This window comes from Ambystoma mexicanum, chromosome 3p (genome assembly GCF_040938575.1).
Source record: "Ambystoma mexicanum isolate Mex_15411 chromosome 3p, UKY_AmexF1_1, whole genome shotgun sequence".
Taxonomy (NCBI): Eukaryota; Metazoa; Chordata; class Amphibia; order Caudata; family Ambystomatidae; genus Ambystoma; species Ambystoma mexicanum.
In genome coordinates, this window is record NC_090925.1 from 777415083 (window position 1) to 777440922 (window position 25840).

The following is a 25840-nucleotide window of genomic DNA, read 5'->3' on the forward strand; positions in this document are numbered from 1 at the left end:
ACACAAAGTTTGGTTCCCACAGTATATTTATTTAACTAAAAATAGACTGGGCTGAGGGTTTAGGTTTGATAAATGCCTAACGGAACTAAAGAGGGATTTTTTTATTAGAATGTGTCAGGATGGGTTAAACTAAATGCAGATTCCTTAGTGCTCCCAGGGATCCCTCATGATAGAACATTGTTAGGACAGTTTTTCTGAAGTCCAACTAAGGGCTTAGTAAAACCATTCAACTGAGACGGTATAATACTCCACTCTTGGTATAAGGCTGTACCACCTGAGTTCATGGTAGCGAAGACAGAGCAGCCAGGCTTATCTTAGGAGGGAGAGAGGGCTGTAGAATCAGTAAAAATGAAATTGTAATACAGATTGATCCAAAGTATCACTGAAACACTATGTATTGTAAAAAATAAATGGTTTATTTAAATACAAGTAAGCCCAGATGAATCTTGGGGGCAATGAGTACTATCACATTATATATAGCCACCATTATAACAACACCACACTATGCATTAAAGTACACAGACCAAAGCATAGACCTTATTTAGAAAACTAACAGTAGTCTAGGTAAGTCAGAACTTTTCATACACATTCAGTGTATGTCACACCTATTCTTGGAGGTAAAAACCATGAGTTACTTTCAGATCACTTTACAGTAATACAAGGGTAGTAGACCCTCTTGGTTGTACCGTGATGCTCACCAGGAAAATCACATAGTAATATCAACTGGACAATATACTTTTCTGATCTAGTGAAACACAGAATCTAGGAACAGTATAAACTTATAACGCTGATTCAGGATAACAGTTATTCTAGTGGAGTTGCACCTTCGGGTGTAATATTCAATTACAGTTGATTTTCAGTTAATAGACTAAGGGAAGCAATAACTCCAACTTATTTCAAGATTACACAGTTATACTCAAGGTAAGTAAACCCTATACACTTTTTACAGGCACTATAAAGCAACTTAAAGGCAGGTGTAAACCCAAGACTCTTTTTGTGTCTGTCTAAAACAGACCAGGGAAAGCAAAACCCAATGTTACCTTACACTTTATGAATGACTCAGAGTTATTCTAGGTAAGTAAAACCTAATGCAGACTTATTCTGGACAGGCTGACAGCAAGTCAGGGGAAGACAGACCCAATTGGGGACAGTTATACAATTATCCTAACAGGAATAATGAAGTGAAACTAACAGCATTACATTTGGGGAAGAGGCACAACCAATTGACAGGTGAGTAACTTAACCTTACATATACATTTCACATTTCAGAATAATGCAAACACATTCAAGGTAAGTAAGAACGTTTGTAACTGTTCACTCTCAGAATTACTATTAGCAAGCAACTTCTTTTGCAAATAAGTAACTTTTAAACACTTATTCTCCTTTTTTTAAATTTCTTTTTATTGATTTTACAACATACATAACAGACCCCCCCCTGCCTCCTCACCCCCCTGGATCAGTAGAGGGTTTCTCCCACTTCTTATCAAGCAGATTCTTAAATTCACTCCAAGTCCAGTAACTTGAGTCATTGGGGGCACCATCGTATTCTTTAGTCTCCTTTAGGAAAATCATGACATCGCCCCAGTCCCTTCCGAAGTGTTGGATTTTATTATTCATAGCGTATGTGGCCCATTCAAGGGCTACCATTTCTCAAACTTTACGCAGCCGGTCCTGGATAGTAGGGATGGTATCACTCTTCCAGCTCCGGGCAATGATGGACATTGCAGCCAGGGTTAGGACCAGTCTTGCCTTTTCTCGAGTCCTGAGCTCGTTAGTCCCGCCCTGTTCGCCATACCCCAGTAGGACGTGTTCCGGGGGCTTGTCCCGCTCCAGCCTGAATGCCTGACGTAGGGCCTCCCGTATGTCCTTCCAGAAGGGCTCGATTTTGGGGCATCTCCGCCATATGTGTTCTGCCATTCCCCTGCTGCCACAACCTCTCCAGCAGTCTGCCGAGGCCGTATTCGGATACATGGTGTGCAGCCAGGCCGGCGTATAATGCCACCCATAAAGGATTTTGTACCAAGTTTCCTTCAGTTGGGAGGCCTTTGCTAGTTTTGAAATCTCCCCCCATAGTTTGCCCCACGCTTCTCTTGTGATCTCTCGCCCTAGAATTTGCTCCCAGGTTTGCATATATGCCCATGTGGGTCTTGGTGTTGCGTCTTCTATTATTTTGTGAAGATTGGATATCGGTCCCTTGGTTCCATCATTCGATGTTACACATTTTTCAAAGGTGGTTAGTTTTCTTGTGGCCGCTTTCCTATTAACCCGGGCTCGCAACCCAGTGCCTCAGCTGCGCGTACCTCAGCCGCACCCCTCTCCCACCCCAAAGTCCAGTTTACACTCCTCAAAGGTACGGATATCTTCTCCCTGGAATAGATCTCTGCTAACCCTGCGACCCCCATTCTTCCATTGCCCGAATGCCCCCGTTTCCATTCCCGGTGTGAAGTCACCATTCTGAAATAAGGGAGTGAATGGCGACGGATCGGTTGTTATCCCCTTAGTTTTAACCACCCTGTCCCAAGTGTCTGCAACTAATGCTGTGATGGTACTTTTATAAAGGTGTTCTGGCCTGTGCTGTTTTGGCAACCAAAGCACCTCTCTAAATTTTTTGTCTCACTACTGCCCGGTCCATGGCCACCCAGAGCTTCCCTCCCCCCGCACTTTGAACCATTACCTGATTACCGCAATTGTGCAGCTTCATAGTAGATTCAGACATCCGGCAGCGCCAGCCCCCCTTCCCACCTTGGGGCCATAAGCAACCTTCTATTTACCCTGGACCTTCACCCTTCCCAGATGAACTCCTTTATCATTTTGTACAACTCGCTGAATAGGCTAGCCGGCAATACGACAGGTATTGCTTGGAACAGATACAAGAGTCGGGGGAGGACTACCATTTTCATGGCCGCTATTCTTCCTATCCATGATATTCGGAGGTTCCTCCATCTCTGCAAATCTTTCCTAACTTCCTTGAGCATCGCAGGGTAATTCACGTTGTACCATCCTACTAGGCTCGAGTTGAGGCGGACTCCCAGATACCTAACTTCCCCCGGCCTCCCCTGCCTGCCCTTTGAACGAGAGGTTCAACAACTCCGACTTCGTGATGTTTATGCGCAGACCCGACACTGCCCCGAAGTGCTCTAAGAGTCCTAACTGCCCCGATGGATTCCTGGGGTTCTGTCAATGCTAGCATCATGTCGTCTGCGAAGGCTGCGACCTTGTGCTGTTGCCCTCCAAAGGGGATTCCCCCTTATGCCCTCCGCTTCCCTCGCCACCTGAAGAAAGGGTTCTAGGTAAATGGCATAAAGCAACGGGTAGATTGGGCAGCCCTGTTTGGTTCTCTACCCAGCAAGACCGGGCGTGACATCTCTCCATTCACTGAGAGGCGCATTTGTGGATTTCTATAGTTCGCCTGCACCAGTTTGAGGTAGTCCCCTCCCAAGCCCATCGCCTCCATGACCTTAAAGAGGAAGAACCATTCCACCCGCTCAAATGCTTTTTCTGTATTTAACGCTAATAATACTGCTGGCGTGTCTGTTTTCTGCACCTTTTCCAGCAGGTGTACTACCCTTCGGATGTTATACGCTGTCTGCCTTCCCCATACAAAGCCGGCCTTATCCGGGTGGATGAGTCCGGGAAGATGCCCCTTGAGCTTTTTCGCCAGTATCTTTGTGTAGATTTTGGCATCCAAAGTTATTAGGGTTATAGGTCTATAGGACTTGCAGTCCGCCGGGTTTTTGTTGGCTTTCGGGATTAGGGCTACCTTTGCTTCCGCCATGGATGGAGTGATGCGGCTCGTTTCCTTAAAGGAGTTAAACAGCTGTGTCAAAGGCAGGACTAACGTAGAAGCGTATGTTTTGTAGAAAGCTGCTGTGTAACCGTCGGGTCCCCGTGCCTTATTTGTGGGCGTTTTCATCACTACTCTTCTCACTTCGTCTTCGGTTATAGGTTGGTTCATAGTTTCCTGAGCTATTTCGTCTAATCCAGGCAGTGTAAGCTTACTAAGGAAGCTGTCTTGCTCTAGACTATTAGGGTTTTGGGATGTGTAGAGCTCGGCGTAAAATACTTCCAGGCGCTCCTGTATGTCTTCATTATGTGTGAGGAGTCCCCCCTTCCTCATCTTTTAAGGCTGCAATTGCGTTTTGTCCCTGCTCCCCTTAGTAGACACGCCAGGAGCGTGTCCGCCTTGTTGGCTTTCGCGTAGTACCGCTGCCTGATGAAGAGGAGTGCTCCCTCCGCCTGTTTCGTGTAGAGCACTCCTAGTTGCCGTTCCGCTTTTCTATAGGCCCTTTGCATCCCTATTGTGGGGGTGGCTGCCAAAGCTCTCCTTGCCTTCTCCACTTCTGTCTCAAGTTGTTTCTCAAGCGCCTTCAGCTGCTTATCTCTGTGGGCCGTAGCTGCCATAAACTCCCCCCTGATCGTGTCCTTGAAGGCATCCCTTCTGGTGCTCTCCCCTGTGTCAGTATCTTCATTTGACGTAAAGAACTCCCTGATTTTTTCCCCTCCAGGTCATCCCTAATCACCGGGTCTCAACAGCATATCTGGACATTTCCACCCCCAAATCTTCTGCGCCTGCCTCTGAGGTTCTAATGACATTGTAACCAGTTTGTTGTCCACTATCCCCAGTGGTCCCGTCTCTGCCTCTGTTACCCTGCCTAGGAGTGGCCCAGAAACCCAGATATAGTCGATTCTTGATTGTGTGCCATGCACACTTGATAGAAAGGTGAAGCCCTCTTCCACCCCCATAGGCCCCACCACACGTGCCGCATTGTTCCATTCTTTGGCTCAGTTCCTCTGATGCTACCGCTCCCCCACCCCCTTGGGTCTTCCTCCGCGATCTGTCCTTGTCCCTCTTCCACGCTAGGTTGAAGTCCCCCATTAAGATTATATGGCCTCTCGCAAAATCCTCTAGTATTCCCATGAATTCTCTTAGAAAAGCTTCCTGTCCTGCGTTTGGAGCATAGATGGAGGCAACTGTATATTTGGCCCCCCTTTGCGTCCCTCTCGCCATAATGTATCTTCCCCTCTGTATCCCGGCGGACGTCATCCATTCTAAAGTCCATTGTGTTTTTGTAGGCTGTAGCCACACCCCGTATCTTTATGCCACTGGAGGCATGAAGTATTTGGCTGAAGCCTCTCATTTTTAGCCTTCCCTGATCTTGCACCCTCAGATGTGTCTCCTGTAGCCCCAAATCGTCTATACCTTCCCTTTTGGTGTGCCGCTCTAATTCTTTCCACTTCAGGAGCGTGTTGAGTCCCCTTACATTATGTGTTGCCCATTTGAAGGTTCCTTTCAACAGTCGTTATGCCCTTTACCATTCCCCCTCCTCTTGGGTTTTGCTCCTAACCTCTAGGCCCCTGATACACCTTCCAGGACCCCAGAATGCCTTGCTTTGCCCCTGGTCTCTCAGTTCCACTGGCTATTCACTTTCCGGAGGGGTGGCGCACCCGGCTCCCTGTCGCTTGGGCCCCCGCCCCTATCTGTGCCGTTGTGGGTCTTCTGCCCCTGCTCCCGGCTGGTGTCCCCCAAGATGGGGCCCCACATCCCACTAGTTGTATTTAGGGAGCAGGGGGCTTCCACTACTCCCCTCCACTCTCTCCTACCCCGTCACATCCAGGCCCCGAGGCCTCTTGTTGCCCGTGGCCTCCTCTGCCTCCATGTGCTGCCCCCAGGGCCCCCCCGACTCACTGATGCTACACTTATTGCTCCTCCAGTCTCTGGGCAGCTCCAGGGGGATGCGCTGTTCTCTCCCTCCTTTGAGGCCATTGCTGGCTGGGTCCCCCTCTTGGGCCTTGGCCACGGCTACGTCTCTTCCTGTTTCAAATTGGGCAGGTATACCTGCGTGGGCTCTCCGATTCCTGTTGCCTCCTGGATAACTTCACAGAGGAGCCCCGTATCTGCGCCGCCGTCTGCTAGATTCTCCGTTCTCCTCCGCGTATTGCTGGGTGGGGATCAGCCGCGGGCTCAGCTCCAGCTGCGGATGCGATGTTCCAGGCCGGATCGGTGCTCCGGGCCGCTTCTTCCTGCCCGGTCCTGCCCTTTCTTGCATCCCACCGAAGGGGGACCCCGCTCCGCTCTTCCCACGCCAGTAGCCGATCTCTGGGGTGTTTCCCTAACTGTGGGGGGTGGGGGGGCTGTCGTCCTGCTGGCTGCCGGCGTCTCCTTCTTGGGTTGCTTCTTAGGTCGCCTGCTCTCCCCCTTTCTCCCGCTTGGGACTGCCGGGCCAACGCTGTCCGCCGCAGTCTGCTGAGGGCTCTGTGGGTCGCTGAGTCCTCCTCGCACCCATCGTTTGTGTGCTGCTTAGCCTCATCACCCCGTGGGGGCCCTTAGGTCCTGTCAGCCTGTCCTTTTGCGGGGTGGTGGGCACCTCTCTTCAACCGGGGACCGCAGAGCACCGTCAGCACGTCTAATCTGTGCTGGTGGCCATCTTGGAATCTTATTCTCCTTTTTAGGCAAAAGGCACAATCCTTACAAGTCTTTCCCTTATTCTTGGAGCATGAGTGCGATCAGTGGCAGAAGGGAGGGTCACTAGGGTCTAGTGTCCAACAAGCAGGTCAGGATAGGTTCTCAAGTAGCAAAACTTAGAGTTCTTAAGGAAGACTGTTAGAACAAGTAAGTACGCTAGTTAAAAGTTAGTTGAAGGACCAGGGGCTTCACAAAAGACACCCTAGGAGGATTCCAGCAGGGGCCTGGGTGAACTGGATGAGTGACCTCCCAATCACAGAAAACACCCCAAAGCTATACAGAAATCACAAAGGCTTAAGATAGGTTAGCACCCAAGCCAGTACAGTATCTCAGCACAGAAGAAGATTTGCAGCACAAGGACTTCAGGATCTGCAGCCAAAACCCTGGTTGTTGAATTCCTTCAGTAAGAAGACAGAAGACGGGATACTGGAAGGACGTTTGCTGCAGGAATCACGGGGCAGGCTCTATGCAAGGTTTTCCTCATGGCTGTATGTGGCTCTGTGGATTTGGCGCCTTTTCAGGAGCACAGAAGAAGATAGAATATTGCTGGTCGTATTCTCATCGCTACAAAGGTCCAGCACTCTGATGAGTGGACTTTTCGGACTGAAATCGTGTCTCTGGAAATCCATCAGGATGCCCACAAAGTTTCTGTGGGATTCGGAAGACCGTGCACCGCACAATGGCTGAAGGTCCCATGGTATTGAAGCCCTGCAATGTCGCAGCATGGCGTGGGATGGCTCAAAATGCAGGCCTTCTTGAGTCTAGTGGGTCTCACCAGGCTCTGGGTTGGGTTGTCATTTTCTGAGTCCCCAGGTCGATTGGAAGGGCTAGAGCAGGCTCCAGTTATACAGCAGGCTCTCCGGTCGCTGGAAATAGTTTCTGCCGCAAATTCTTCATCTTTCTCTTCGGTTTTGGTTCTAGTGGTCGACTACCTCTTCAGATTCCAGTATCGGACCAATCAAACAGCCCAGCAACATTCAAACTTGGTGGGGTTGGAAATCCTTTCAGGACAGCCAGCCTTCCAGTTTCAGCTGGAATCTCGCACTCAGGCTGGAAGACAAAGGGCTGCAAAGTTTTGGACTCCTCCCTCGCTTCCTGCCTTGACAGATACTCTGGAGCTTGCCGGGAAGATAAAAATCACACAAAGGAATTTCCTGCCTTGTAGGTCAGTGGAAGGAACAAGAAAGGACAAGGAGCACTAAAATGGTGAAAAAAAAAGACAGTGGCCATTTTGGTAAAATGAGCACCCATGGGTGCCTTTACTGTGGCTGTGCACACGGCCCACTGTAAAGGTGCACCCAATTAATAAAAGGTATCACTGCCACCAGCCATTGAAGGTAAGCTTGTCCCTGTAACAGAATTATTACATTTTTAGTGTGAAAGGGGATACATTGCATCTCCCCAACACTCCACATAAGGTGGGGGTGTGCTAGTTTCACCAAATAACATGTAAAAGGGATCCAAGGATCCTTACTACCCTTGGGAACTGTAGTTCTCTCAAGGTTAGACAGAGAAAGCTAAAAGGGGCGCCTCTAGAACAACCCAACAACAATAGGCACTTATTGCCAAAATGTTGTCAAAGAGGATAAGTTTTAAAAGACACTATGGAGAGTTAACCAATGACACCCATACAGGGAGTAAAAGACTCTGAGTATGGAAAGATTCCCACTCACTGAGGTACAGGGAAAAATAATTTACCAGTCCAGAAAAATGTTCTGGGGTTGACACAGGTCAGGAAGATTTATCATTACTACGAAAATCTTACCTAACAAACATACATGTCCAAAACCTTTTCTAATAAATCCTTGACTCTCCTGGGATGCCTTAAACTGCAAAGTAATGTTCCAACAGTAAAGCTAACCGAAATGTCTCAATCCTAATCTTAATTAGCCTTTGTTCTATTGGCTAGCTAGGCTAATAACGTAAAGGTTCCATGGATTTGGATAAAGCAAAAGGTCATGAACCTACTCTTTAGAGTCCATCGCGATTCTAATGCATCAAAACAGACTTGTTCCTTGGTTCTTTCTGGATTTACAACAGGCTCTCCGGGGCCTTGGTTTCATTCGGACCTCCTAACTGGACCTATCCTTCTAGACCTTGTCTCAATGCAGGACTCTCCTAACAGGTCTCTCTCGCACTCTTAGGTGTTGTGTTTTTAAGATTCATAAACATCCTCTTACTTAGGCCTTGGGTATCACCTTTCCCAACAAGTCTCTTCCCAGGCCTTGGGTTTCAGAATTTGCATCTGAACTTTTCCTAGACCTGAGCCTTCCTGCCACGTGCCTAGATCCTCTTAACTTTCACCAGGGGCAGCTGGTGGAAAGCCTTAGGCTTCTAGTCTCCATTTACCTCAAGTAGTGGAGAGATGTTCCGGTATCCCTCTGGTTAGCTTTTCTTCTCCAGGGCTGAACACCTCTCCTGCCATTCCCTCCAGGCTTGCACTGCTTTCCTCCAGGCAGCATTCCTTCCAGCCTTCTCTCCAGCAGACTCCACTTGTAGCAAAGGAGCATCAACACCATACTGAATAAGCTTTCCCAGCCTCTCTTATACCCATAAGACTGTCAGCTACTTTCTAAGGGTGACTGATTGGTTATTTCCCGAATGTGCTTGTATCCCCCAGATTGGTTATTCCTTTCTGGAGTCTTAATTCCCCTTATAGGGTTACTAGCAAAAAGTATCCATACTCTGCATGATTTCTGCAGACAGACGTAATAAACCTCTCATTAATTTTTGAAAATCAATGATCCTGTAGGTCTCTGTTGCTTATTGCTTGATCTGCTTTGCACTCTTAAGTAAACTGCACTGAGAATGGGCACGTGTGGCTGGCTTAAGTACCCGGTACCAGACATGGAGGGGAGGCGAGAGTTTGCGTGGTGCAGCATACTGTCGTCGTGCACTCTCCCCACCAGTTGCCTCACGCTGGTGCAGTGCTGTGTGTTGCAGTGCAAATATCTTGGAAACAGTGCGTCGTAGGCCCTTGAAACGTGGTTTTAAAGGTGGGATTTTTGTTTCTCCTGTCAAAACACTTAAAATGAACTTTTGGAAGGGATTGTGTCCTCCAACGTGTTCCACATCTATGACATGTAATGTCCACAGCTGTGCACTTCAGAAACTTTTCAGCAGAGGGCATCTTGCTTCGATGGCATCGAGCCGATGTCCGTCGAGGGCCTCCATCGAGGTTCGACGTCACCGGATGTTATATATAGGACGCATGGCGCCCGTTCCCTCAGTTACGTTTTTTCCAACAGCGAACGTGTATAGCTTTGTGTAACTCGGCACGCCTCGTGGATTCATCGATCTCTGATGATGTCTATTTCCTCGACCCCTCCAACACCAAGGTCCGGGATCAAGACTTGCAGGGACTGCAAGTCCAAGATGTCGTTGACCGACCCGCACCGTATTTGCTTATGGTGCCTGGGTGAGTCGCACGACACTGACGACTACTCCAAATGCCAGTCTCTAGCAGCCAAGGCCTTGCGTGAAAGGAAGGGGAAGCTCAGTGGAGGTAAGCCCTCGAAGTCCCGTAAGTCTGGATCGAAGTCTAGGGTTTCCACCGACAACTTGAGGGGCGACAGTCCGCGTTGGGAGGAAATTCAAGGTTCTCAGTCCCGGAGTGGTTCCCGCCATTCCTCGTCCTTGCGGCACTCTCGGAAGCACCGGCCCTGGCCGCCTTCCCCATCCTTTTCGGAGGATGGCGCCGTTCATAAGGTAGCCTGCCCCACAAAGTCCTCGACTCCAGAGGAGTGGGCGGCTTTTAAAGAGCAAATTATGGTGATTTTGCAGTCGCAAGGCACGGTTCCTGTCGTGCCTTCTCGCAAAGTCGGCAGAGAATGCTCTCGATCCGACTTGCACCGGGAGCCCTCGAGGTACCGTGCGGACAAGAGCAGTCGCAAGAGATGTGCGTCCAGTTCTCGGTTCTCGTCCCCTGCGAGACCGTTGCAGCCTGTGGAGGTACCGACTCAGGAGTGGACTCGGTCAGCGTCGGCCCAGTCGGACTCGGACAATGCTTTACCGTCCTATCAGCCCACGCCTGTCGCAGCGTCGACGCCAAAGATCGCGCAGTCTACACCCGCGGTGCGGATTCTGGCGTCAACCCTTGGCGGTCTCGACATTGATGTTCTCGATGCCTTCAGCGTCGAGGCCTTCGGCGCCCTTAGCGCCCCCTGCGCTTTTTTGGTGTAAGGTGGCTGAGGAGTTTCATGGGGCTTCCTCTACATCTGGGAGGCCGTTATTGGGCCCCAGGCCCTCTTCTTTCACTGTGGCTGGGTTTTCAGGAACTTTGCCTGACATTTTTGAAGAGGAGTAAAGGTCAGACGTTGAAGATCCTGTTTCTCAGGAGGAGGCTCCGGGATTGTTGGGTGACATCGATTGGAGGAGTTGCGGCAGTCCCTCCATGATGCCAGTGGCCTGGATACTTCTCCGGAGGTTGAGTTTGGTCGGCCTGAGCCGGGGGCTCATGCAAACTCTTCCTACAGGCAGCTCATGTCTAGGGTCTCCGAATACCTGCGGTGGTCCAGTCCTCCTAAGGATTTTATTCAGGATGACCTTACTGACATCTTGGACCAAGGTCCCCCCTCTGATCCGGTATTGCCCTTCCATCTTACATTGCAAAAAAGGGTGTCATCGGCTTGGCAGGCCCCCGATTCGCTTCCGGCGGTCAATAAGAATTTGTCAAAAAAGTACTGCCCATCTGTTAGCGACCCCAGCTATTTGTCTACTCACCCCACTCCTGAGAGTTTGGTGGTTCAGGCGGCTACGGCCACCTCGAGGCAGCAGGCGTACCCTACCAACCATCCGGATAGGGACGACGAGCGCTTCGACAGATGGGCTCGGAAGATCTTTTCTTCAGGGAGCATGGCACTGAAAACTGTCAACTCCACATCTGCCTTGGCAAGATTTACACACACACTGTGGAACTGTGCTACCTTAGCGGCTGAGCCTATTCCCGAGGGGGTGGAAAGGGATGGCTTCCTATCCCTCGTGCGTGACGGCAAGGATGTTATGTGTGAATCCCTTCAGTCGGGTTTGGACACGGCAGAATGTGTCAGCCAGTCCGTGGCTGCGAGCACCGTCCTACGCAGGTTTGCGTGGTTGCGGAAGTCGGGGTTTGCTCCTGATGTGCAAGCCCGTCTTCTGAACATGACCTTTGATGGCGTTCATTTATTTGGCAGCAAGGCTGACGAGAGCCTTGAGAGGTTGCAGACCTCCAAAGCTGCTGCAAAGTCTTTGAGCGCTGCAGTATGTTAACCTCTGCCTTTTCGTCCTAGGGGACAGCAATGGAGTGGAGGTTCCTTTTTGTTTCTACTCCCCTTTTGGTCGATCGAGAGGAGCTGCCAGTCAAAAGGGCCACCGTAAAGGTACCCGTCGTGGACTGGGTACTCGGGGTACCAAAGCCACTCGGGCAGTTGCCTCTTTGCCCTCAGGCACTGCCGCAGCCGCTCCAGCTCAATCATGAGGCCATGTCCCATGGTTCGCCGGTTGGGGGCAGACTTGCGCAGCATCTTGGAGAATGGCGTGCCATTACTTCAGATGTGTGAGTTCTGGTTATCATAGCACACGGCTTCTGCCTTCCCTTCCTTCAGCAGCCTCGCGACAATCCACCGGGGAAGCTCTCTTTGAAGAGTCCGGATCCGCTCCTTGTGCAGGAAATCCTATCCCTGCTGGAGAAAGGCGCCATAGAACTTGTGCCTGTAGCAAAGAGGAACAAGGGATGGTATTATCCTTATTTTTTGATCCCCAAGAAAGACTGGGGATTGAGACCCATCATGGACTTGCTTTGGTTGAACAAGCTTCTAAGGAAGGACAAGTTCAAGATGGTCCCTCTTTCTCAAGTCCTCCAGGCCCTTCAACTTCAGTATTGTAACGAGAAAACCTAGGGGTCGTCAGGAGACAGTGCGCTCGCTAATACCGCCAATGACTATTAACACGAAGTATCCAATGTAGGTGCTTTTCCATTTTGCTGATGGGTATTGGGCCCCTGTACCTTGCTGCACAGGTATTTCTCACATGAATACCCTTCTACCTTTTTTAGCCATTCTCATAGATAGCCATTTCCCTAACACGACCAATGGTCTTTTCAGGATTTGAACCTACAGGAATCTTTTTGGTCCCACATCTTATTAGTATCATCTGCTATATAGCAATAGGGTAAGTCATTTCTAATGACACCCGTGCAGAGCCTGTTAACGCAGGTTCGAATCCCGGCGGGGCCAAACTCAGCCTTTCATCCTTCCGAGGTCGATAAATGAGCACCACACACCGTGGGTAATAATAAGCAGCGCTCGGATACCTGAGGGTTTGTAGCGCTATATAAAAGACTAATTATTATTATTATTATTATTATTATTATTATTATTAATATAATTGACTTGAACTTTCAGTCATTACTTTTTATAACCAGCTACATCTTGCCTCCAAATTTTAAATGGTTATTTTGTTTTTCCTAAGGTGGCCTTATATTTTGCTCAAACCCAGCCATCTTTCCACAAATTGCTGATCTGCATATCTGGATTTATGGTATACCCACATTATCCACTATCACTCCAATCACCATTGGTTTCAACGAGGATATTAAATCTACACAGGTGACTCATTATATTAAGGTTTATTGACCCTTCACTCACATTAATAAACAGTAATGCACATTTATCTGCCCATGAGATGTTCCCACTCGCATTGTCCACCTTTAACTTACTTGTCACGCTATTCTGGTGATTTTCCAGCACACTTGGTATCATATACCTTGTAATATAGTGAACTGTTCCAATTAGACTATGGTGCTTACCAATATTGTTTTATTCTATTTCTCATTTTCAATGACTTCTTCTTGCATCATTTGCTCCATTTGCATCACCAAACAACTGAATCATGGTATGGAACTCTATATTATTTCACTTTGCGATGACATGTTAAACTTTTTTTATTGTCTGATGATTTTCTTTCACTGTTTTGCATTTCAAATGGCACTTTTGTCAATATTGTTATTGTTTTGACCATGCTTTCATTTTACTTTTAAATTTTGATCAATTGTACAGCCTGGACAACGACCTTGTTGGTCGAAACACGTGTCGGCTGTTTCACTCACCATATGATACTAATATAAAGACTCCATTTTCTATACTACAAAAGTTGATGTGCAATACAATATTTTTCCTAAGATACTTGTATTGACATGAATAACATTACCCAGGATTTGCACGTTGGACTTTGCTTCATTTTGTAATTTGCAACTTCAGGACTGGTTGGTGTCTCTGGACCTCAAGGATGCTTACTTTCATGTGCCGATTCATCCCAAGCACAGGAAGGTACCTGAGGTTCGCGGCTGGCGATTCGCACTTTCATTTTCGGGTCCTGCCATTCGGATTGACCTCCGCCCGGGGGGGTCTTCACCAAGCTGATGGTGGTTGTGACAGTGTACCTTAGGAGAGGGGGGTTTCACGTCTACCACTACCTGGACGATTGGCTGATCAGGGCACGTTCTCCCGAGCAAGCCCTGGATCATCTATCCGTCACCTGCCATTCCCTTCACAAGCTGGGCTCCTCCCTGAATTTAAAGAAGTCGCATTTGACACCTTCCCAGCGGCTCCAATACATCGGAGCAGTGCTCGACACATCCCTGGGGCAGTGTTCGTCTCCCCAGGTGAAGGCTCATCACATTCTGCAGATGGTGGACAAGTTTCAACGTGCCCAGAGTCTCCCGGCTTTCGAATTCTTAAGGTTGCTAGGCCTTATGGCATCCTGCATATTTCTGGTGCCAGGGGCCAGACTGCAGATGAGATCTCTGCAGTGGGCTCTCAAGATGCTATGGTCGCAGTTCTCTGGCAAGATGTCCGATCCCGTTCAGATTCCGCGCTTGGTCGCCCAGGATCTTCTATGGTGGGCCGACGAAGGCAATCTTATGAAGGGGGCACCGTTTTGGCAACCATGGCTGGAGGTGACGATCATGACACATGCGTCCCTCACAGGATGGGGCGTTCATGCGAACAAGTTGACAGCCAGCGGCTGTTGGTCTCCGTCGGAGTCCAGACTCCACATCAATCTGTTAGAGCTGAGAGCAATCAGGCTGGCCCTGAAGGCTTTTCTGCCGTCTGTGCGGGGGAAGACTGTCCTGATTATGATGGCCAACACAGTGGCCATGCATTACCTCACCAAAAGGGGGGGGGGCATGGTCACTCCCGTTGTACAGGGAGGCGATGCAGCTCTGGTTCTGAGCCATCCAACAGGAAATCTCGATCTCTGCAGTTCATCTGGCCAGAGACCAACGCGGCGGCGGACACTCTGAGTAGGCAGAGCGTGGTCTCTCAAGAGAGGGAGTTGGCTCAGGAAGTCCTTTTGGAGATCTTCGCCCTTTGGGGAACCGCACAAGTGGATCTCTTCGCCACCAGTGTCAACCGGAAGTGTGAGAGGGTCTGCTCGCGGGAATTTCCCCCAAGAGGAGCCTTAGGGGACGCGTTTGTAGTGGAGTGGTCTTTCCCACTGCTGTTCGCGTTTCCTCCCGTCCCCATCATTCCTTAGGTGTTGCAGAGGTTACCGAAGTTTGGTTCCCGAATGATCCTCATTGCTCCAGATTGGGCCAGGAGAGCATGGTACCCGGACCTACTCGACTTGTCCATCTGCCCTCCACGCCGTCTTCCCTACCGAGACGTTCTGCTCTCACGGGAGGGTGGTCAGGTTCTCCATCCAAAGGTCAGGTCTCTCAACCTTCATGCTTGGTATCTGAAAGGTTGAGATGCAAGGATTGGGACCTACCGGATGACGTGATGGAGGTGTTGCTTTCGGCCAGGCGGCCCGCACAAAATCCCTGTACCGTTGCCGTTGGAGGAAGTTCTGCGACTCGTGCAGGGGTCAGAATGTGTATCCTTTCCAGTGTTCCATTCCTATGGTGTTGTCTTTTCTGCTTTCTTTAGACAACAATGGCCTTCAAGTGGGTACCATTAAGGGTTAACTGGCGGCGCTGTCTATATTTAAGCGCTCGCCTGAAGAGTGTTTTTACTTTAAGATTCCTTTTGATTTCACAGTTTCTGAAAGGACTGTCTAATGTGTTCCCACCGTCCCCTTTCAGGTGCCGGGTTGGGATTTGAATTTTGTTTTAAAGTTTCTGATGCGTGCTCCGTTTCAGTCCTTACACTCTTGTCCGCTGAGACTGTTGTCTTTTAAACCTGTGTTTTTAGTTGTGGTTACTTCCGCACGCAGAGTGAGTGAATTGCAGGCACTTTCTGCCAAGCCACCCTTTACTGTTTTCCATAAGGACAGGGTTCTTTTCTTCCGAAGGATGTGTCTGAATTTCATTTGAGCCAGAAGGTGATTCTTCTGACTTTTTATCCTCCTCCGCATCCTGGTAAGGAAGAGGAGAGGCTCCATAGGTTAGATCCTAGGAGAGCTTTGAGCTTTTATCTTTCACGGATGTCCCAGGTCAGAGTGGATGCTCAGCTCTTTGTAGGTTATGCTGGACACCTCTTGGGTCAGGTTGTTTCCCAACAGACCTTGTCCAGATGGATTGTTTTGACTATCACTGAGTGCTACCGTTTGGCGGGGAAGGACCCTCTGGTAGGCTTACGCGCTCACTCTACAAAGGGGTGTTCCAATTCGGAATATTTGTGAGGCAGCCACATGGGCCTCTGTCCATACTTTTGTTAAACACTATTCCCTGGACTCCATCCATGGGCAGGATTTGGCCTTTGGTAAGGCAGTCCTCTATTCAGCCATTTGAATGAGTTCTAAATTTCATATTCTAAATTCTTTCCCTCCTCCATAGTGTGGTACTGCTTTGGGAGTCTGTCATAGATGTGGAATACGTCGGAGGACACCATCCCTTCGAAGAACAAGTTACTTACCAAACTGGTAACGTTTTTTCGATGGGATGTTCCTCTGATGTATTCCACATCACCCTCCCAGCCTGCCCTTCTGGAGAATTTCCTCTGTGATTACAGCTTCCATTTCCGCAAGGCTGTAGGCAGTTATACTGGCAGGAGACTGGTGTCACACGTTCTGGGGGGAAAAACCAAAACTGAGGCAACGGGCGCCATGCATCCTATATATAACATCCTGTGACATTGACCCTCGACGGAGGCCCTCGAGGGTCATCGGCTCGACGCCATCGACGCAAGATGCCCTCTGCTGAAAAGTTTCCGACGTGCACAGCTGTGGACATTACATGTCATAGATGTGGAATACATCGGAGGAACATCCCATCGAAACAACATTACCAGTTTGGTAAGTGACTTGTTCTTTGCGGTCCTTTTACAACCACATTGATGTTTTGCCGATTTCAGGCAACTGTCTCATGTGGTGAGGTGATGAAATCCGGGGGAAAGGGGTGGTGTGTGCAAATGTCCTATAGCCAGAAGACATACATTTTTTTTTTTAAAAAACCTTTATTTTTGGTATTTGCATCCAAAATATTTACACTTGCACCGAACTGGTGCGTTCAAAAAATAAATAGCGACTTACAACACAGCCGCGTCCAATTACCCCCCCACCCCCTGACGCCTGTTTAGATCGACACACAACTGTTTCTAAGGAATAATGAACGTATCAGTTTCTAGGCACTATTTGCTAAGTCCTGTAGTCCCATCTCCTGTGTTTAAGTTTCTGAGTCTGAAGTCTCGGCATTATTTAGCAGATATAATATATAAGGCCCCCAGATGTCCGGGGGGCGTGCATGGAGAGGCAGTGTCCTTATGAATTTGTTGTCCATATCTTGACAATATAAAATATCTTTTTTCCAGGTTTCAATTGTAGGTAATGGGCCACAGCCCCAAGTCATGGCGATTCTCCTCCGTGCTAGTACCATGAGAAGGGCTGCCAGCTTGCAAATTGCAGGTTGCAAGTGCTTGGTCAACCCTAGTAGGGCTCCTAGAGGGAGTGGTTTTATCGGTTCCCCTATTATGCTGCCGTTATTTGTAAGACTGAGGTCCAGAAGCGGTATACTCTGGGCCAGTTCCACGCTAAGTGGAAGAAGTCTGCGTCTGCGGCGTTGCACCTTTCGCAGTGTGCTGATAGTTATGGGTGATGTCTGTGTTTTTTGGCTGGGGTATAGTATGTTTGATACACAAAGTTGAAGTGGATTAGTTTGTAGCGGGTATTCAATGCAACCTTTTGGGTCTGACGGAGAATGTAGGTCCACTCTTCTACAGATATTGATTCTTGGATAGCTGCTTCCCACTTTTGTATCACCCGGGGGTCGGTTTTTACTGTGTCGGCTAGAAGCGTTTTGTATATTGTTGACACTAATCTTCCTTCTCCCTGGGACTGGGATACGTTGTGTAGTAGGTCCCATGTCGGCGGCTGTTTAGGAAATGAGGGGAAGAGCGCATGTAGCGTGTGGCGTAGCCTGAAGTATAGGAATATGTCTAAAGAGGTGTTCCCGCCGCGGTGTCTGGCCATCTGTGGGGTTAGGACGGTGCCCTCTGGGAATAAATCGCCAAGGGACTGAACGTTAATTTTGTCGACCTAAGTGAGGAACACTCTCTCGTTTGTGAGGGGGATTCCCGGGATAAATTTGATCTGTAATAGTGGGGAGAATCTTATTTCAACCTTGTACTTGCGGGCGATTTTTTTCCAGATCGCATACGTGGATAGAACCGTGTTGAGTGTGTTGTGAGGAAACGGGATCTGGCTGATGATAATGGCTCTTAGTAAGTTGGGAGATGCCAGGGCCCTTTCCACCTGTACGTGTGGGAGGACAAGCTGTGTTGTGTACCAGTGACTTAAAAATTGTGCTTGGGCAGCCCAGTAGTATTTCTCCACGTCTGGAAGTGCCAGTCCCCCACTAGCTGTCGGCAGTATCAACGTGCTATATGCAACACGGGCTGGTTTCCCCACCCATATTAACTCTAGTATAAGGCTTTTTATTTTTTGAAAAAAGGACTTTGGAAGGAGCAGTGGCACGTTTGTGAATAGATAAAGGAGCTTGGGGAGAATGACCATTTTAGTCAATGAGGTTCTGCCCCATAGTGTCAATGATAGTGATTTCCATCTGTGGATCCGTTCCTGTAGCGTGCTCAGTGTTGTTACAAAATTGTCTTTGTATATATCGTTGTGATTAAGGGACATGTAGATGCCTAAGTAGCGAACCTTTGAGTTTTCCCATTTGAAACCGTGATCGTCAGTGAACACAGTGGTGTTCGGTGTCAGCGGGAATACCACTGATTTCGAGTGTTTTGTTTTAAGGCCGGACACTTGGCCGAATTTGATCACTTTGTGTATTATTGGGTTAAGGTTAGTCTGTGGGTCACTCACGAATAACATCACGTCGTCGGCGTAGAAAGAGACTATTAGTTTGTGAGGGCCTAGCTTGAGGCCTCTGTGTATTTGATTGGATCTCAGCCGCGAGGCGAGAGGTTCCATTGCTAGAGCAAAGATGAGGGCCGAAAGGGGGCATCCCTGCCTAGTTCCCCGCTCCAGCTTGATGCTTGTGGACCTGGTGTTTCCTAAAGTGATGTGGGACCTCGGGTCATTATATAGCAGAGATACTAGCCTAATAAAGAATTTCCCCAGCCCCATGTGAGTGAGTGTTGCAAAGATGTAGGGCCATTCCAACGAGTCAAACGCTTTCTCAGCGTCGAGCAGCACTGCTATGGCCTGTTGTGTCGGGTCAAGGGCTTCAATGACTCCGAATAGTCTTCTAATGCCATACGTAGTGCTGCGTCCCGGAATGAATCCGGCCTGGTCGCCAATTACTAGGGCTGGCATTAGGGGGAGTAGGCGTGATGTCAGGATCTTTGCCAGGATCTTATTGTCTAAGTTAATTAGGGAGTTCGGCCTATATGATGAGCAGTCTTCCGGGGGTTTGCCTATTTTGTGGAGGACTATTCTGTTGGCCTCGCGCAGGGTGGAGGGGAGATTCCCTCGTTCTATTGATTCTTCGTATACTTGGAGTAGGAGAGGGACCACCATGGTGGCGTGGGCTTTATAGAACTCTCCTGTGAGTCTGTCGGGGCCTGGCGCTTTAGTGTTTGGGAGGGACTTGATTGCCTCTAGAATTTCTTCTAGTGATATTGGTACATTCAGAGGTTCTCTTAGCTCACTTTCTACACAGTACAGTTAGGTATCGTTTAAGAATTCTTGTATCGCCTCTGGGCTGATGCTATCTTTGGAGCTGTATAGGTTCTGGTAGAAATCACGGAATGTGTTGGCTATTTCTTCCTCCGTATGGAGCTGTGATCTGTGTGCATCTTTGACCTATTCTACTCTGGAGGGGGTTTTGTCGACTTTTAGTAGACGGGCCAGCAATGCGCCTGGTTTTTGTCTTTCTCCGTATTAACAGATCTGGTGTTTGTGCCCCAGGAATTTCAGTTCTCTTTCTGCAGTTTCTTTGAACACTAATAGTTCCCTTTTCATTGCTGCTAAAACGAGTGGTTCAGGAGTGGTGGTGTATTTGAGCTCTAGTTCCTTCAAGCGCTGTTCACTGGTGGCGAGCTCTCTGCGTATTCATTTTAGCATGCCGTTCTCCTTTGCCATGCATACCACACGTATATATCGTTTTAATGTCTCCCATACGGTGCTGGCTGAGTGCACTGAGTCTTGGTTGATTTCTATAAATGATGTAATTTATTGACGTAGCTCTTCTGCAAACGGTGTCTGCCAGTGAGCCAGGTTTGAACCTCCAGTTGAGACCAGGAGGTATAGTACCGGAGAGCGAGACCTCAAGTGTCACCATTGAGTGGTCTGAAAAGGATCGTGGAAGTATATGGCTCGAGCCCCATTTGAATGGGCTGTGGGTGGATGCCAGGATATAGTCTATCCGTGAACTGGTGTTGTGGACAGCTGAGTGGAAGGTGTATTCCCTCGCATCCCGGTTGTATTGTCTTCATGTGTCGGATAATTCAAACGCTTGGCAGATCTTTTACTTGGAGGCACGCTTTAGAGGGGTTCGTCCCTGTGTTTTGAGACTTGTCAATTCTGGGATTGAGTGTCGTGTTGAGGTCTGCCGCCCAGATGACAGTTGCGGTGTTGATCTTCCCTAGGTGTCATCACCCAGTTGAAGTTGTTTGGTCCGTCGGTGTTTGGAGCATATGAGTGCACTATCACCACCTCCTTCCCGGCCAGTATCCCCCTCACTAATAAGGCTCTCCCTTCTGTGTCTCCTCTCGATTCGATTAGGCTGAAGTTTGCCCTTTTGTCGATTAGGATTGCAACTCCTCTTGCATAGGAAGAATAGGATGAAAAGTATCTGTGGCATCCCCAGGATTTGGCCCAGTGTTGTTCCGAAGCTGGGAGGAGATGAGTTTCTTGTTGTATCGCAATGTTGATTTTGTGTCTGCGGAGTTATTGTAAAATTCTCCTGGTTTTTGCCAGTTGGTTGCCATCGCAAATGTTCCATGTGGCGATTTTGACTAGTGACATTAGCTTCAGGTAGGGTGATTGGGAGCGAGCATTTCTTGGACATTTGGTCGTAGCTGGAGATTGGGGAGACTCAACTTGATGGTCATCCGTTGTGTGCACGTTGTGTTACGAGGATGAGTAGTTGATGTCGTCTTCACGGGTATCTTTGCAGATCTAACTTCCCTCCCTTGCATGGGCAACTCCGAACTGGCCCATTGTGAACCCTCCCTTGTAAACAGAACTGTGAACATTGCTGTGCTTGGGCCGCTAGTAGCCTTCCAAGTGGGAGGAGGGCTCCTCTGGGAACTTGAATTTTGTTTCTGTGGTGAGTACCAGATATGGGTCTGCGGGTGGAGTGAAGCCGCCTATATTTGTTGCTGCTCTCGATAGTTACGGTGGGTCTCGTCTCAAATGGTTTTCGTGGCACGGTCTTGGGTTGTTAGGTGTAGGTCTGCATCCGGCGCGGTCCAAATAGTCATTAGCTTCTTCTGGTGTGGTGAAGAATTGGACCTTCTCTTCATGTTGAATAAAGAGTTTTGCTGGGAATAGCATGGAGTAAGGTGTTTGATTGTCTTGGAGCCTCCGTTTGACTGCCCTGTACGAGCGCCTCTGTGTCTGAACTGTTGGGGAGAAATCTGGGAAGATTTGGATAGGGTCGCCATCGTATTGTAGTTTCCCTTTTTTTCTCTGGCCGCCTTGAGTATTGCATCCCGGTCTTTGTAGTTTAGTAACTTTGCTATTATTGGCTGAGGATTCGCGCCTGGAATTGGTCTGGTGTTCGTGGTCCTATGTGCTCTTTCAATGACAAACAGCTGAGCGAAAGTCTCTCTCCCAAACGGTTCAATGCACATCTGTTCGACATGGTCTTCCATTTAGATCCGAAGTTGTTGTTCCCTGCCTCCAAGAATTCTTATATTATTTCTGCGTGAGCGTCCTTCCAAGTCTTTGTTTTTGGTGCAGACTGTCTTCATTTGTGCTTCGAGTGTTGAGACTCTAGCATTCATGGCAGCCGTGCCATCATCAAGGTCGGATACTCGCTGTTCGACAGCGTCTAGTCTGTCTGCGTGTTTATCAAGGCGATGTTGAATTTGATCCACCTTGGATGTTAGATTATCCAGTTTACTCCCCAGGCTGCCAATTCCAGTGTTGCGATCCATCAGGATCTCCTTTATGTCGTGGTTCGAGTCTTGTAATTCTGTGGGGGCTGTGGTAGGTGTTTGTGATGCCGATCTACTGTTTGACGAGGATTTGTTTGAGGAGCTGGTTTCGAAGTTCCGTTTTTTCTGGGACTTGTCTGTCTTCCCATTATTGACTTGGATCGGTTCGTTGTGAGTATATAGGAGATGGTGTCTCCAACTGTTGACGTTGGTATTATCAAGCGTGACTCGTTGTCAAGGGGGTACACGCAATGCTCTATTAGGTTTGGTCTGGATGGGCGAGGCTTATCGCTAATGGCCACTGGCGGGAGTGGCCCTATGAGCCTGCGAGCCCGCTCCACTGGGGAGCGGGCAGCACCTTTTCTGGGGCTACATAGCCTCGACCACGGATGATCCGAGGAGAATTGAATGGTTCCAGGTACCAGGGTGGATCTGATACTCTGTTAGGGTTATGGCATTTCTGTTCCGGACTTTGGGCGATTTTTGGGCTGTTCCTGTGGTGTTTTTCCCAAACACTGTGGTGAGGCAGCTTTTTGACTGATCGTGGTTGATGGGGGACTGGTGGATCTCCTGTTTGGTAAGTACCGCTGAGCTGCCTCTGATGAGGTAAGGTCTAGGGGTCTAGTGGCCTGTTAGACAGCTCTATAGGGTGTCTGGTACAGGGCTATCTTGTGGCACTGCTCCTTTGTCTGTGTCTTGGCCTCTTCGCTGGGTCTGGAGAGCGAGTGGATGAGTGCGTGAGAGTTCACCGTAGGTAATTTGGGTGGCGCAAGGTGGGCCGGGTGTAGCACACCGCCTGGGCTGGTCAGTCCGCGCCGGCTCGGGGTTATGCTGGTTGTTCCGGGTATGAGTCGGCGCATGTCCCGTAAGCCGTAGGGGCTATTATTGTTGTAGGGGCGTTTGTGGGGTTCAGAGAGGTACAGGAAAGTCTCCCTTGGCGTGCTGGTTGCGGACCTGGTACGTCAGGCTGTCGCCCCGCTGATTCCAGTGGGTTGTGGTGGTCTAGTGTGTCTTTGGGCCCATGAGTTGTGGGTATAGTGGGGCGTTGGAACGGTGGATGAATCTGGATTCTGCTGCCGCCCACCAGGAGCAGTCCCCCTCTGGCCGAATTCACGACAGCTTTAAGCTGCTGGAGAGTTACGACGTGGCGGTGTGGCAAAGCCAACCCGACTCCGACGTCGCGATGCGGCAATGCTGGTGGCTCAGTGAGTTAGCCCCGGAGGGTAGTTTTAGCCTCTGTCAGGTTGCCGGTGGCTGTGTCGCTCTGCTCTCGGGAGTGGCTGCGTGTTCCAGGGCTGCCCGCGTAAATTCCGGGCTCGTTGCAGATTTTGAATGCCTGGTTACCATGAAGTCTTGGGCGCGGGATGTTGGGGAGGGCCCGGCGGGGTAAGCGCCTTGGTTTATAAGGCTGTAACTGTAGCTGCGCTGTACTCGTTTCCCCAGGACATGTGGGTTGGCTCAGCGCTGGGCAGGCCCGCTACGCGCGTCTCTACGCTCCTACCTGACTGTTGTTCCCAGTCGCCACACGGGGCTGGATCGGACCCACGGGGACGGAGACCACCCTGTCTCTGGAGCGCCGCTGGTGCGCACGTCAACCCGCTTTACGAGGCGGTCCGGTGCGGACGGCCGGGCAGGTAGAGTCTTTGCGGGTCTCTCGCTGCCGCCGGCTGCCCGCGTCTCGGTGCGGCTCCTCCCCCACCACACCGTAGCAGACAGGCCCGCAGGGCACAGGTAGTAACTCGGCAAGTCCTCGGTCGATGAAGACGAGACTAAGCTCAATTTGTTCCGCCGAGTCTCGGGGTTCAACACATCGAGAGATTAGAGTGATTTATCATCATAGATGCAGCAATGTTTAAGGATTAATGAAGGAGCTGCACAGAGCTCTCTAAGAAGCCGCCTTCTTGGTTGGCTCTCTAGCACCCTCCCTCAGAAGACATACATGGTAACACTAGCATTAATTGTTGAAAATCAATGATCCTTTAGGTCTCTGTTCCGAGTCGCTTATCGTTTGATGTGCTTTGCACTCTTTACTGAAATGGGCGGGTGTGGCTGGCCTACATCCCTGGACCAGATGTGGAGGGGAGGCGAGAATTGGCATGCTGCAGCATACTGGAACCTTCTGGGCACTTAGCCACATGGTGCCTTACCCTGGCGTGGTACAGTGCCGTGTTGCGGTGCAAATATCTTGGAAACACTGCATTCTAGGGCATTGAAACGTGGTCCCATAGGGACCTCAGAGTTTTGTTACCGGCGTTGAGATGCTTAAAATTAGCTTTGTTCAATCCTTCTATGACCACATCCATGTTTCACCGATTTTGTGTGTTGCAGTGCAAATATCTCAGAAATGGTGCGTCCTATGGCTTTGAAACGTGGTTTATGAGTTCCCATCGGGACCTCGTCTTTTGTTGCTAACATTGAGATGCTTAAAATAACACCCGCCTTGATGTTTTGCCACTTACAGGCAACCATCTCATGTGTACAGGTGCTTAAATCCAGGGAACGGGGTGTCCACATGTAATGTAGCCAGTGACGTCTGGAGGGTCCCCACAGCTAACTTGTGAACGGAGGATAGCACAGGGGCAACACCCTGGTCTTGGAGGCAAGACCACACAGAGCATCAGAGGTTTGATTCCCAGATCTGCGCTTAGAAACCAAGCTCAGGTATGGTATTAGGCGCCTTATAAAAATCTTTTTAAAACTATGCAAAATTTGGTACAGTTTGGTGGAACAGTGTGGAATTATATAAGGAACTACCAAACTTAGTTTGCTTTTTATATATAGATTAGATAAGACCAGTGTTTGGTTATGAGTAAATGGTCACTATTAGGATTTAATAGGAATTGCATGGGTGCAGCGCGATTTTGTAATTCTCTACACAGAGTTTGGTGGGTCCGCTGTGTTACACAGCCTCTTCTGCTGGATGGAGCATTTCCAGCTGTATGGGTGCTGGTGTACATGGTCAGCAAGTACCACACTGCTTGTTTCGGTATTTTGCTCTCCTGGCAAGTCTGGTCGCTGCATTCTCGGAGTTATAGTTTCCATTGTGTTAGTCTGACTTGGGGAAGGGACGCTCCATCTCCGTGAAGGTGGTGAGCTAGCAGGATTCCACTCATCCACCCTCTAGGTGACACCTGGAGCAGTGGTCAGGTCAGTATGTCAACCCAGTCTCTAGTATCTCACTCCCTTATATCCTGTTTTATGATGAAGTCCCCTGCCTAGTACTAGGGACCAGCAAGGTGATGAATGAAGGGGTGGAGTGCCAACCCGAGCCATTATATATTGGTCCTGAGGGCAGTACAGGGAGGGTCACTGAATCGCCCCACCTTGGTACCATCACGTGGCAGCAGACAATCGCAGTGCACCATCACAGGACAATCTTGGGGATTAGATGTTCTCTGCACCACCAGTACAGCAGGGCAGGCCTGTCCTGAAAGTTTTATCACTACACAACCTGCTTGCAATGCCCTGCAGGATAATACTGGTGCACCACTCTCCCCAACTGGGCGTGCTTGATGTTCTCCTTGAGTAGAACACAAACTTTAACGCATAAAAAGAAAGCTTTCCCTGTAAAAGGAATGATTTCTGTACACTTAACGACAGTAGTGAGTGTCTTGATACTGCTGCAGCCTCACATGGTACATCAAAGGATTCATTTTATGGGATTTGTGGCACACTTAATGAAATCTGAGGTTCAGGGGATACAATGTTGTAAGTTGCGACTTTCCGAACGCTGAGAGTTCAGCGACGGAATAGAAGTTTCAGAGGTATTGTCCTGGGCAAGAGATTCTCATGCTGGGAAGACAGTGTTACTATTTCCCCACACGCTTAGCTTAGTAAAATTAAGTATATTACAAATCTAGTGTGATTCAAGCCTCAGAATCACACATTGGGAGCT

General features: G+C 49.2%; 1 protein-coding gene across 5 annotated transcripts in view; it reads left to right on the forward strand.

Moving 5' to 3' along the window:
- TEP1 (telomerase associated protein 1) overlaps positions 1 to 25840 on the forward strand; it is a 2409067-nt gene that overhangs the window by 332775 nt on the left and 2050452 nt on the right. The gene's annotated exons all lie outside the window — the stretch shown is intronic.